We start from the raw sequence: 14,513 nt of genomic DNA on the forward strand, positions 1-14,513 counted from the left end.
CTAAGCTAGTATACCGAGGCACAGCCTCACAGGTTGACTGCTCCTGTGTCGCAGACTCGCAGCTTGCTTCGTACGGCATCCAAGTCGAATCCCATCCGGGACTATTCCAGATACGGCCAGAAATCTTCCAGGTCAAGGTCAACGGCTTGCCAGGAAAATACTTTCAGCTCGATCCTCCTGCCTAATTACGGTCTTTAAAAGGGAAGGCGGTCAGGATTATTAGGATGGAGACGGCCAAGGCAAGCTCAACCATGGCCAAGAGGTGCTCTCCTTTTCTTCCCAGCTGCTGCATGTTTGCGGCGACGATCGCCCTGGCAGTCGTCGTCTCCTGCTCCGTCGTCGTCGACTGCTCGGAGGTCAAAGGTATGCCGTATGCACGCATGGCGCGACCAACTAGTACTAGAGTGCATCAAGCTATCGTAAACCGATGGTGGTTGATGGAATTGAACACGCATGCGGATGCAGATGACGCAGCTGCACTTCCGGACGGAGGGCGCGGGGGCTGGGCGCCGCCGGCGCCGCGGACGGGCACCGTGCACCACATGTGCCCCGACCCGGACCCCGAGTGCGGACACCCCGGCGGCGGCGCTCCACCTCCGCCGCCCCCGCCGCACCGGAAGATCGCCCGGAGCGGTTAGGAACGCCAATATGATTAGTGATCTGATGACTGATGACCCTCTTATTACCACTGTCACGACCCAAAAATTAAAAGCACGGGATTAAAAATTAAGCAACATCATCATGAGCATCATCCAAGCATTATGGAGCATCATATGCACTTAATTACATGTGACCATCCATTTTCTTGTGTGAATTATGTGTAAGTTGTGAAGTAAGTTTAAATTTTGCTATGTGACTGTGCCCCCAAATATTTTATTCAAATACTAGATTTCAAATGGTGATTTTTGGATATTTTTGTGCAATTTTTGAATGCCTAACCCGAGCCATAAAATTCTTGGAAAGTTTGAAAACTGCAATGTTGTTTGAATTTTTGTGAACAATCCATAACAGATTTTTGAGCTCTTGTTGTTGCATTGTGTTCTTGATGATTTGATTTAGCTTCCATAAAAATTTGGTGATTTTTGGAGCCCGGGAAGTGCACGTTTTTGAATTTGTAAGTTGAACCGTTGCTTTGTTCTTTCTCCCTTTCCTCCCGGCCCCACCTGTCTGTCTCTTTCCCCTCTCCTCCGCGCGCCTGGGCCCGCGCGTCAGCCACCCCCTCCGCGCCGCCCGCGCCTCTGCGCCCGCCCGTTGGGCGTCCGCGCGGCGCGGCACGCCGGCGGCCGCTGGGCCGTCCAGCGTGGCCGCCGCCTCCTCGTCTCCCGTGCGCCGCCCGCTCGCCTCCCCCGCTCCCCTCTTCAAAGCACGCGCCGTTTCCTTTCCCCGCCCCCGCGCGCCCCTGCCTCTTCCTCTCCCTTCCGCCGCTGCCGCTTCCCCTTTCCGCCGCTCGCCGCCGCCCGCTGCCGTCGGTGAGCTCCGCCCCGATTGCCCGCGCCCACACCTTCTCCTCCTCCCCCTTGTCCGATTTCGGCCGCCCGCCGCCTCTCTCTCCGGCCGTAGCGTTCCCCCGGCGCTCGCCCCCTCCCGCCGCCGCCGCCCTCCGCCGCGCCGTCGCCTGCCGCCCCGCCCCGCTCGTCCGTGCCGTGGCCGCGCGTCCCTGCCGTGCCGCGCGGCTGGCGCGCGCGCCGCCCTGCCCCGTTCGCCCCCCTGCCGCTCGTTCCCTTTGCCGGCCGCCGCCGCGTCGCGCCGCGCGCGCGCGTTCGCGCGCGGGCTGCGCCGTGGGCGCGCCCCGGCCGCGCCGTGGCGAGTCAAGGTCGCCCCCCCTGGCCTTGACTCCGCCTGGGCCGCGCGCTGGCCGCCTGGGCCCACCTGTCGGTGCCCAGGGGTGCTAGATCCGGGTGGATCTAGCGCCGGCCGCCTCGTTTCCCCGTTTATCATTTCATGTGATCTTGTTAATTGCATAGGAAATGTTGTAGGCCTCCAAAAATTGTGAAGTTTGTTTTGTTTGAATCCTCTATGACAGATCTGCTTAGATAAATTAAGTTCATGCATGTTAGAGTTCTGTATTTTAAGTTATAAATTATTCTTGTTAAACCAAGTTAATCCTTAATCTTATCTTGTGGAGCTCTAAAAATGTCAAACTAAAGTTTGTTATATTCCCTGTCAAATGCTCTTTCTCATAGTGCAAGTGGTGTATATGTTCCAGTACTGTTTGATAGGTTTTTAATGTGTTTTTAGTTTTGCTGCCTGCAATCTTATAAAATGAATATCTTTTGATAGAAAATTGACAAAATGGTAAAACCACTTCTGTTATCCTTTTTATCATGTCTTGTACCTCTGGTAATTTTATTAGGATTTTTGAAAATGTTTTGCATGGTTTGTAAGATTTATCTTGAGTTGAGCTGCTGAAAATTGTAAATATCATAAGTAATTCTACAAATAAGTTTTTGATGCAAACTCAACTCTCATGAGTTTATTTTGATATCCTCTGGGTGCAGAAATTAAATCATGATTTTTTCTTGATAATTTGTTGCATGAGCGAGTTTGCCTTCGGGCTTAGTATTTAAATTAGTAATCGAGCTTGTAGTGCCACGATGGTATTGCTTTCGTGTTGATGTGACATTTCTCTTCTATTGTTATATCATTGCATATCATCTCATTTTCACATCATTGGCATCATCCTAATGCATACATTTCATTCATGCATTTTAGTGACCGAGACGCCGGAGGACGTACCCGTTGAGCCCGCCGAGTTCGTTGAGACCGAGCCGGAAGCCGAGTGTGTGGTCGAGCAAGAAGAGAACCAAGGCAAGCAGCTAAGCATGATTCCTTGACCTATTTAACTTGCTTAAATTTAGTTATTTCACTTGGGTATCTATGCTTATGATAAATACTTATCTATTGCATCGTTGGTCCTATTTTCATGCAATGTCCTCCCTTGAATTGTATATCCATGTCCTTGCCACACGTAGCTAGTTGCAACTTAATTAACTAAATGCTTAGTTGTGCTTAGAGTTGGTATATATCTTGTAGGGAAAGTTGGAATAGGATCACTTGTTTCACCACCTTTGATTATCTTGAACATATTATCCGGTGTCGGGTTGTTGGTTGGATCGGTCTAGTTGGAAGTGGATTTTGGGGTTTGAGCGGAAAGTAGGGCCTAGAGAAAGGAGTCTCGTAGGCTTAGTCCGCTTAAACCGATTAAGGACCGTCCGTGGATGACCTTGGAAATTGAGCACTTATCGTACTACCACATATCCATTCATGGGGTGGATAAACCAAATACCCTCTAGTTTTAATCGTTGATGCACGGTCCTAGATGCGTGGCCGTGGGGCTTTGTAGAGAGCCTTAGGGGTGTCCCCGGTGGACCTAGGTAACTCTCCGCGCAAGTTAGGCGTGATGTTCAACGGTTAGAACTCGTCGGGAAAGGTTGACGCAAGTACCCCCTCACCCCACGTGATCGGTTGGGTGAGTCGCATGGTCCTTGTGTCGTGTGGGTAAAGATGTACACCCTTGCAAGGTTAATGAATCAATTCGAATTGCCGCGCTCTCGGTTATGAGCAAGCTCAAGTTTCGACGAATTCTTCGTAGTGTATCGATCGTGGTCGTATGTGGTTTATGATGCTTATGTCACCTCTTATGGTTGGTCAATGTTTAATTAAAATTTTGTGGTGGGTTGGGCAAGATAATAAAAATGCTAGGATGCTAGAATAGGTTTGGTTAGAAAGTTCATGCTTATGCTAGCAACTTAGCCCTAAAGCTTTCTTGTGAGCCCTCATTTGCATACTCCTTGTTTATTTAATCGCGTAAGTCTTGCGAGTACCTTTGTACTCATGTTGCTTTATTTCTTAACTAAGTTGCAGGTGAGCCGGAAGTGGTATTTGGCCATTTCTACCCCGCCGAACCCGGCACGGGCGAGGAATAGGTCGATATGGTCAATGGCGTCCTTGAGCAAGACGCCATTAATATTATTACTTATCGTTATCTTTCCGCTGCGTATCGTATTTGGGATATCATGTTGAACATTAAACTTTATGGTTTTTATATCTCCTATGTTATTTGTGAGCCCGAGGCTTGTATCCCTCTTTCGCACCTTAATAGACTTGGAACCTTTCTTGATGTTAAACTTGTAATGATTAATGGCTTAACTTTGTATTAAAATTTGCTCTTGGTGGATCAATGGCAATGTATAAGCTTGTGACGGTATGTGCATATGCGTGATTCTGGGCATATGTTGGAGCGCATACCGGGACTACCGGGTTTAATGTTATTTTCGGCGAAAGGCTAAGTTGGTCCTTAGTAGTTTAGATGTGGGTTAACCCGTAGCGCGCCATTGGTGCGAGTGCGTGTTAGCTCTCATCTCTACGATAAAGACCGACGGTTTCGCTTAAAATGATATTAAATTGGGCGGTTCTCACAGCGGGTATCAGAGCCGAGGTTCCACAAAGTGAACTTAAAAGTTTGCTAAAAAGGGGTTGAGAGCGAAATAAAATTGAATACTTACATTAATATTTATTTTTCTAAAATTTGAACTTAAGGATTGATTGCTAACTTTCTCCCTTTGTCTTAGAGCTATTATTCTCTCTAATGCTTCACCTGTCAATTAAATATGCATAATTTCTTATGTTTTATTGAATAGATGGCTACTTTGATCATGGCGACTCGCGCTCCGGACACGATCGGGTTCCCGGCGATCCTCAACGAGATGTTGAGGAGCTCGCACTACTTTTTCCAGCCCGAGTATGAGGTCTATGCTCGCGGCTGTGGTGTTGGTTTGGTGGACTACATGGCGAGCCTCCACCTTGAGCCAAGGTGGATGGTGGGAGCTGTGAGGTACAACTTCCGCGCCTGTGGTACCTCCGTGCAGATGGTGATTCAAGAGGTGGCACGTGAAGCCATCGCCCGTCTTCGCCACGAGCACCGTGAGCTTTGGGAGGCTCCGTTCACCTACCTTCCGGTGAGGGGACCGGAGGATCCCATTGCTCATGTTGTCTCGCCTCCGATGGGACCGTACACTTTGGAGACGTGCATGGCTGACACCATTTCCGCCTACGAGATGGCGCACCGGAGTTTGGTATGGGAGTTGGAGGAGACAAGGAGTCGTCTCGTCCGCCTCCAATACCAAGTGGAGCCATACCTTCGTTCGATGAAGTTGCCAAGGAAGATCATGGACGACTGGGCGCGGAACACGCCGCATGAGGAAGCTCCTCCGTCGCACCGCTTTCCGCATGTGGTGGGTACTTGGGCCGAGACGCGGGGTTCATACAATCCCATTACGATGGGGTTGCCCGTGCGTCGGTTCCGCATGGTGCCCGCCACCCGTGCGAGTCTTTTGGGGTTTCCGGAGCCTTTTGACCCATGATGGCTTATCGATTAGAGAGAGGGAAAGATGCCCATTAGTCCAAGTGCTAGTAGGAGGGACGTGGCACTTGGGGTAATGCGGTTGTAAGGTGGAACTAAGTGCTAGAACGTTAAGACGCGCTCATTTTGTGATGGTTAAACTCTTTTGGATGCTTGTGAGTTAAGGACAAGTTAATTGCATGATTATGGTTATGCCTCGACGTGTTACTAGTATTTTTTTTATTATGTGAGTTATTTGAATGTTTCATGCGTGCTTCCTTAAGAAGTTATATATGAGCCCTATATTATCATGTGGAAACGATGTGAGGTGACGACATATTGCACTCATATGTTGCATGCATGCACGCATACACATATAACAATTATAAATCATGTGGGTGACCGTTTCCCGTCTTTCTTGCTCTCTAAATCTGCCCTAGCGACTTTGAATGGCGATGGTCAAATCTTTGTCACTCGTCACATTATTATATTTTTCCTTGATAGTTACCGTTCGAATCTCGATCTTAAGTCAAGTCATTATCTACGCCTTATCATTCCATCGTTCTCCTTAAGATTATCATTTCTTCCTCGGTTGCTAACTTATCGTAAATTCTTGCTAGGATGAATTTGCGTTCGGGAACCGGCGCGAACCGCGGGGACGGTTCAAGTGGGAATAACAATAACAACAACAACAACAACGACAACAACAACAACAACAACGATCTTCCCGGACCTCCCATCCACCCCGCTTTCGCGGATGTGCTTGCCCAACAAACTCAACTACTTGGGCAATTGGTCAATCACATCGGCAACTTGGGCAACATTGGAGTCCAAGCTCCTAGGGAGGAGCCGCAAGTAAACAAGTTTGGGGATTTCTTCCGCACCAACCCACCAATCTTCCGTGGCTCCAAGGACCCTCTTGACGCGGATTTTTGGCTCCACGTCATTGAAGAGAAGCTCAATCTCATCCAATGTGATGAGCATGATAAGGTCTTATTCGCCGCTCACCAACTCCACGATGCCCCGGGGGCTTGGTGGCGGAATTGGAAGGCTTCTCAACCCGCCAATCACCGTTTCACGTGGGAAGGATTCCGGACGGCTTTTCGCTCCTTCCATATTCCTAAAGGTATCATCGACATCAAGAAAAAGGAATTCCTCAATCTCACCCAAGGCCATCGGGATGTAATGGCTTATGTCAATGCCTTCAACACTCTATCACAATATGCACCCGATGAAGTGTCCTCCGATGCCAAGAAGCGGGAGAGGTTCTATGACGGCCTCTCGGAAGAGCTACAAGACAAGCTATCCACCACCAAGTTTGAAGATTTCAACGACTTGGTGAACATTGCTATCCGCGCCGAGCACAAGATGAAGAGACTCGAAGCTAAGCACAAGCGTCCCGCTCCTACCTCGGCGGGTGGTAGCTCATCTCGCCCACGTGTGGGGCCTCAACCTCCCCCACCGCGCGCCCCGGGTGCGCAACCACCGCGCCCGATGTGGGTGGTACGTCATCCTCAACCACCTCAAGGACAACCCCCAAGGCCGGCCAATGCCTTTTGGAACAACCCAAGCGGCGCTCTAAGGGGTCCGTGCTACAATTGTGGTGGCACGGGTCACATCTCGAAGTATTGTCCTTCACCAAGGCAAGGCGGCACCTCCAATGCACCAAGACCAAACAACCCTCCACCGCAAGCCCCACGCCAAGGAGCCAAGCCATCGCAAGCTCCTAAGCGTGGCCGTCTCAACTACACCACCGCGGAAGAGGTTCCGGACGATGCCGAAGTGCTCATGGGTACGCGTCTTATAAACTCCTATCCCGCCCTCGTTCTTTTCGATTCCGGAGCAACCCTTTCCTTCATTAACAAGAAATTCATGATGCATAGCAAGCTCCAAATGCAAACCCTACCACAACCTTACCACATAGAATCACCGGGTGGGGAAATCATCTCTAAGCACTTTGTAGATAAGGTCCCAATTCTTATTGAGGGAGCCACTTTTCGAGCAAATCTTCTCATCCTAGATAAGCTAGGCTTAGATGTAATTCTTGGGATGAATTGGTTGGGAAAACATGATGGGGTTATCAAATGTGGGCCACGCACCATCGATCTCTTGCACCCCTCCGGGGATAGGGTTCTCCTCTCTCTCGCCACAAAGAAAGCTTGTCTCTATTCCTTGGCGGGTACCGAAACCACGGCGTTGGAAGATATTCCCGTGGTTTGCGAGTATCCGGATGTCTTTCCGGAAGAATTGCCGGGCATGCCTCCCGATCGCGAGGTGGAGTTCGTTATTGAATTAATGCCCGGGGACGGCTCCCATTTCCAAACGTCCCTACCGTATGCCACCTAATGAGCTAAGAGAATTGAAAGAGCAACTCAAGGTCCTTTTGGATAAGGGTTTTATTCGTCCGAGCTCCTCTCCTTGGGGATGCCCGGCTCTCTTTGTGAAGAAGAAGGATGATAGTCTACGGATGTGCGTTGACTACCGTCCGTTGAATGAGGTCACCGTCAAGAACAAGTATCCCCTTCCTCGAATCGATATCTTGTTTGACCAATTATCGGGGGCTCGCTATTTCTCCAAGATTGATCTAAGATTGGGGTATCATCAAATTAAAATTCGTCAAGAGGATATTCCAAAAACGGCTTTCTCTACTAGATATGGTCTCTATGAATACACCGTCATGTCCTTTGGCCTCACCAACGCCCCGGCGTATTTCATGTACTTAATGAATAGTATCTTCATGGAGGAACTCGATATCTTCGTGGTTATCTTTATTGATGATATTCTTATCTACTCGAAGACTCGGGATGATCATGCTCACCATATCCATGTTGTGTTACAAAAACTTCGGAAGCATCGTCTTTATGCTAAGTTTAGCAAGTGCGAGTTTTGGCTCGAGAAAGTATCCTTCCTTGGTCACATTCTTTCCAAGGATGGCGTCGCCGTCGATCCTAGCAAGGTGCAAGATGTCCTTGATTGGAAGCAACCTCGAAGCATCACCGATATTCGGAGTTTTCTTGGGCTTGCGGGATATTATCGCCGGTTCATAGAAAACTTCTCAAAAATTGCTAAGCCTATGACCGAATTGTTGAAGAATGGGGTCAAGTTCGAATGGTCACAAGCTTGTGAAGAAGCCTTTCAAACTCTTAAAGATCGTCTTACTACCGCTCCCGTTCTAGCTCAACCAAATATTCACAAGAACTTCGATGTCTATTGTGACGCCTCTCGCGTCGGTCTTGGTTGTGTTCTTATGCAAGAAGGCCAAGTGGTGGCTTATGCCTCTCGTCAACTCAAGCGTCATGAAGAAAACTATCCAACCCATGATTTGGAGCTTGCGGCCGTGGTCCATGCTCTAAAGATTTGGCGTCACTATCTTCTTGGAAATCATTGCAATATCTACACCGATCACAAGAGTCTTAAATATATCTTCACCCAATCCGATCTCAACATGAGGCAACGTCGATGGCTTGAGTTAATCAAAGATTATGATCTTGAAGTCCACTATCATCCCGGCAAGGCAAATGTCGTTGCCGATGCACTAAGCCGCAAGGCTCAATGCAATTGTTTGACCATGGGACCTCCTCTTCATACTCTTTGTGATGAATTCCGGAAACTTGAATTAGGAATGGTCAAGGAAGGTCATCTCGGTGCTCTTATAATCAAGTCCGATCTTTATGATCAAATTAAGGAAGCTCAAAGAAATAACAAAGGTATGGCCCGAATTCGTACACTCATGAAGGAGGGTAAAGCTCAATGTTTTTCTTATGATGATCAAGGGGTCCTATTCTTTGGGAAACGTATTGTCGTGCCTAAGGATCACAACTTGAGGCGCTTAATTCTTGACGAGGCTCATAATTCTCAATTCTCGATTCACCCGGGTAGCACCAAAATGTTTCAAGATCTCAAGCAAAGATTTTGGTGGACTCGCATGAAGCGGGAAATCGCTCGATATGTCGCCGAGTGCGATGTTTGCCAAAGGGTTAAAGCCGTGCATCTCAAACCGGCCGGTACCCTTCAACCTTTGCCTATTCCATCTTGGAAGTGGGAAAATATTGGAATGGACTTTATCACCGGGTTGCCGAAGACTATTCACGGGTATGATTCTATTTGGGTAATTGTTGACCGCTTAACCAAATCGGCTCATTTTCTTCCGATCAAAACTACCTACCGAGCCAAGCAATATGCGGAATTGTATCTTACTCGCGTTGTATGTCTTCATGGTGTTCCTAAAACAATTGTCTCCGATCGTGGTCCGCAATTTGTTGCCCACTTTTGGAGAAGTCTTCATGAAGCCATGGGAACCGACCTCACCTATAGTACCGCTTACCACCCTCAAACCGATGGTCAAACCGAGAGGGTGAATCAAATCCTTGAAGACATGTTACGGGCTTGTGTTCTAGTATATGAGAAGAAGTGGGCCACTTGTTTGCCTTTTGCGGAATTCTCTTATAATAATAGCTATCAAGCAAGTATCAAGATGTCCCCCTTTGAAGCTCTTTATGGACGGCGTTGTAGAACGCCCATCAATTGGTCCGAATCCGGGAAAGGCCTTTCTTTGGCCCGGATTTGGTGAAAGATGCCGAAGACCAAGTTAAGATCATTCGCGAAAATCTTCGCATTGCCCAATCCCGCCAAAAGCTATATGCCGATCGTCGCCGCCGTGAACTCCATTTCAAAGTCGGTGAGTATGTCTATCTTAAGGTCTCTCCTTTTAAGGGTACTCGTCGCTTCCGGGTCAAGGGTAAATTGGCACCTCGATTTGTCGGACCTTTCCAAGTCACAAAAAGGATTGGAATGGTGGCTTATCAATTGGATCTTCCCCAATCGCTTTCCACCGTTCACAACGTGTTTCACATATCTCAATTGAAGAAATGCCTTCGTGTCCCTACCGACGCCATCGACCTTGAATCACTCAATCTTCAAGCCGGTCTTACCTACGAAGAGCATCCTATTGCCATCCTAGATCACGTTGAAAGGAAAGTAAAGCGAAGTATGGTGAGGTTTGTGAAAGTTTCAATGGAGCAACCACTCCGAAGACGAAGCCACATGGGAACGCGAGGATCGTTTGCGTCAAGACTATCCCGACTTCTTCTTCCAATGAGTGAGTCCTCAAGCTCCTCCACCGCACCCAACTTGCTTTAAGAAGTTATCATCCTTCTAGATATCTTATATGTGTACACAATCACCATCAAAGAGAAATTAGGGATGCCCTACCACGCCACACCGCCCATGCTTTGTACATCCTTCCTTCGATGTTTATCTAGAGACTTATCGTTCTCTATCTACCAAATCTCGGGACGAGATTTTCTTAAGGGGGGGGGAGATTTGTCACGACCCAAAAATTAAAAGCACGGGATTAAAAATTAAGCAACATCATCATGAGCATCATCCAAGCATTATGGAGCATCATATGCACTTAATTACATGTGACCATCCATTTTCTTGTGTGAATTATGTGTAAGTTGTGAAGTAAGTTTTAAATTTTGCTATGTGACTGTGCCCCCAAATATTTTATTCAAATACTAGATTTCAAATGGTGATTTTTGGATATTTTTGTGCAATTTTGAATGCCTAACCCGAGCCATAAAATTCTTGGAAAGTTGAAAACTGCAATGTTGTTTGAATTTTTGTGAACAATCCATAACAGATTTTTGAGCTCTTGTTGTTGCATTGTGTTCTTGATGATTTGATCTAGCTTCCATAAAAATTTGGTGATTTTTGGAGCCCGGGAAGTGCACGTTTTTGAATTTGTAAGTTGAACCGTTGCTTTTTCTTTCTCCCTTTCCTCCCGGCCCACCTGTCTGTCTCTCCCCTCTCCTCCGCGCGCCTGGGCCCGCGCGTCAGCCACCCCTCCGCGCCGCCCGCGCCTCTGCGCCCGCCCGTTGGGCGTCCGCGCGGCGCGGCACGCCGGCGGCCGCTGGGCCGTCCAGCGTGGCCGCCGCCTCGTCCCGCGCGCCCGCTCGCCTCCCCCTCCCTTTCAAAGCACGCCCTTCCTTTCCCCGCCCCGCGCGCCCTGCCTCTTCCTCTCCCTTCCGCCGCGCCGCCCCCCGCCGCTCCGCCGCCGCTCCTCGTGGCTCCGCCCGATTGCCCGCGCCCACACCTTCTCCTCCTCCCCGTCGATCGGCCGCCCGCCGCCTCTCTCTCCGCCGTAGCGTCCCCGCGCTCGCCCCCTCCGCCGCCGCCGCCCTCCGCCGCGCCGTCGCCTGCCGCCCCGCCCGCCGCTCGTCGTGCCGTGGCCGCGCGTCCCTGCCGTGCCGCGGCTGGCGCGCGCGCCGCCCTGCGTTCGCCCCCCTGCCGCTCGTTCCCTTTGCCGGCCGCCGCCGCGTCGCGCCGCGCGCGCGCGTTCGCGCGCGGCGCGCCGTGGCGCGCCCCGGCGCGCCGTGGCGAGTCAAGGTCCCCCCCCTGGCCTTGACTCCGCCTGGGCCGCGCGCTGGCCGCCTGGGCCCACCTGTCGGTGCCCAGGGGTGCTAGATCCGGGTGGATCTAGCGCCGGCCGCCTCGTTTCCCCGTTTATCATTTCATGTGATCTTGTTAATTGCATAGGAAATGTTGTAGGCCTCCAAAAATTGTGAAGTTTGTTTTGTTTGAATCCTCTATGACAGATCTGCTTAGATAAATTAAGTTCATGCATGTTAGAGTTCTGTATTTTAAGTTATAAATTATTCTTGTTAAACCAAGTTAATCCTTAATCTTATCTTGTGGAGCTCTAAAATGTCAAACTAAAGTTTGTTATATTCCCTGTAAATGCTTTTTCTCATAGTGCAAGTGTGTATATGTTCCAGTACTGTTTGATAGGTTTTTAATGTGTTTTTAGTTTGCTGCCTGCAATCTTATAAAATGAATATCTTTTGATAGAAAATTGACAAAATGGTAAAACCACTTCTGTTATCCTTTTTTATCATGTCTTGTACCTCTGGTAATTTTATTAGGATTTTTTGAAAATGTTTTGCATGGCTTGTAAGATTTATCTTGAGTTTAGCTGCTGAAAATTGTAAATATCATAAGTAATTCTACAAATAAGTTTTTGATGCAAACTCAACTCTCATGAGTTTATTTTGATATCCTCTGGGTGCAGAATTAAATCATGATTTTTTCTTTAATTTGTTGCATGAGCGAGTTTGCCTTCGGCTTTTTAGTTTTAAATTAGTAATCGAGCTTGTAGTGCCACGATGGTATTGCTTTCGTGTTGATGTGACATTTCTCTTCTATTGTTATATCATTGCATATCATCTCATTTTCACATCATTGGCATCATCCTAATGCATACATTTCATTCATGCATTTTAGTGACCGAGACGCCGGAGGACGTACCCGTTGAGCCCGCCGAGTTCGTTGAGACCGAGCCGGGAAGCCGAGTGTGTGGTTGAGCAAGAAGAGAACCAAGGCAAGCAGCTAAGCATGATTCCTTGACCTATTTAACTTGCTTAAATTTAGTTATTTCACTTGGGTATCTATGCTTATGATAAATACTTATCTATTGCATCGTTGGTCCTATTTTCATGCAATGTCCTCCCTTGAATTGTATATCCATGTCCTTGCCACACGTAGCTAGTTGCAACTTAATTAACTAAATGCTTAGTTGTGCTTAGAGTTGGTATATATCTTGTAGGGAAAGTTGGAATAGGATCACTTGTTTCACCACCTTTGATTATCTTGAACATATTATCCGGTGTCGGGTTGTTGGTTGGATCGGTCTAGTTGGAAGTGGATTTTGGGGTTTGAGCGGAAAGTAGGGCCTAGAGAAAGGAGTCTCGGAGGCTTAGTCCGCTTAAACCGATTAAGGACCGTCCGTGGATGACCTTGGAAATTGAGCACTTATCGTACTACCACATATCCATTCATGGGGTGGATAAACCAAATACCCTCTAGTTTTAATCGTTGATGCACGGTCCTAGATGCGTGGCCGTGGGGCTTTGTAGAGAGCCTTAGGGGTGTCCCCGGTGGACCTAGGTAACTCTCCGCGCAAGTTAGGCGTGATGTTCAACGGTTAGAACTCGTCGGGAAAGGTTGACGCAAGTACCCCCTCACCCCACGTGATCGGTTGGGTGAGTCGCATGGTCCTTGTGTCGTGTGGGTAAAGATGTACACCCTTGCAAGGTTAATGAATCAATTCGAATTGCCGCGCTCTCGGTTATGAGCAAGCTCAAGTTTCGACGAATTCTTCGTAGTGTATCGATCGTGGTCGTATGTGGTTTATGATGCTTATGTCACCTCTTATGGTTGGTCAATGTTTAATTAAAATTTTGTGGTGGGTTGGGCAAGATAATAAAAATGCTAGGATGCTAGAATAGGTTTGGTTAGAAAGTTCATGCTTATGCTAGCAACTTAGCCCTAAAGCTTTCTTGTGAGCCCTCATTTGCATACTCCTTGTTTATTTAATCGCGTAAGTCTTGCGAGTACCTTTGTACTCATGTTGCTTTATTTCTTAACTAAGTTGCAGGTGAGCCGGAAGTGGTATTTGGCCATTTCTACCCCGCCGAACCCGGCGCGGGCGAGGAATAGGTCGATATGGTCAATGGCGTCCTTGAGCAAGACGCCATTAATATTATTACTTATCGTTATCTTTCCGCTGCGTATCGTATTTGGGATATCATGTTGAACATTAAACTTTATGGTTTTTATATCTCCTATGTTATTTGTGAGCCCGAGGCTTGTATCCCTCTTTCGCACCTTAATAGACTTGGAACCTTTCTTGATGTTAAACTTGTAATGATTAATGGCTTAACTTTGTATTAAAATTTGCTCTTGGTGGATCAATGGCAATGTATAAGCTTGTGACGGTATGTGCATATGCGTGATTCTGGGCATATGTTGGAGCGCATACCGGGACTACCGGGTTTAATGTTATTTTCGGCGAAAGGCTAAGTTGGTCCTTAGTAGTTTAGATGTGGGTTAACCCGTAGCGCGCTATTGGTGCGAGTGCGTGTTAGCTCTCATCTCTACGATAAAGACCGACGGTTTCGCTTAAAATGATATTAAATTGGGCGGTTCTCACAACCACCTTGTGATAAAGCATGTACTCGTACAAAATATGATCGATGCTGCATGCGCCTGCTTTGGGCTTGTTGCTGCCTGAGACACAGCTTCATACCCCACAAGAAATCAGTTCGTGCTTAGCATCAGCTTTGCCTGTCAGTGTGCCGCCGTCTTGGGCCCTCACAATGTTCTGATTTTC

This window comes from Panicum hallii, chromosome 5 (assembly GCF_002211085.1).
Source record: "Panicum hallii strain FIL2 chromosome 5, PHallii_v3.1, whole genome shotgun sequence".
Classification (NCBI taxonomy): Eukaryota; Viridiplantae; Streptophyta; class Magnoliopsida; order Poales; family Poaceae; genus Panicum; species Panicum hallii.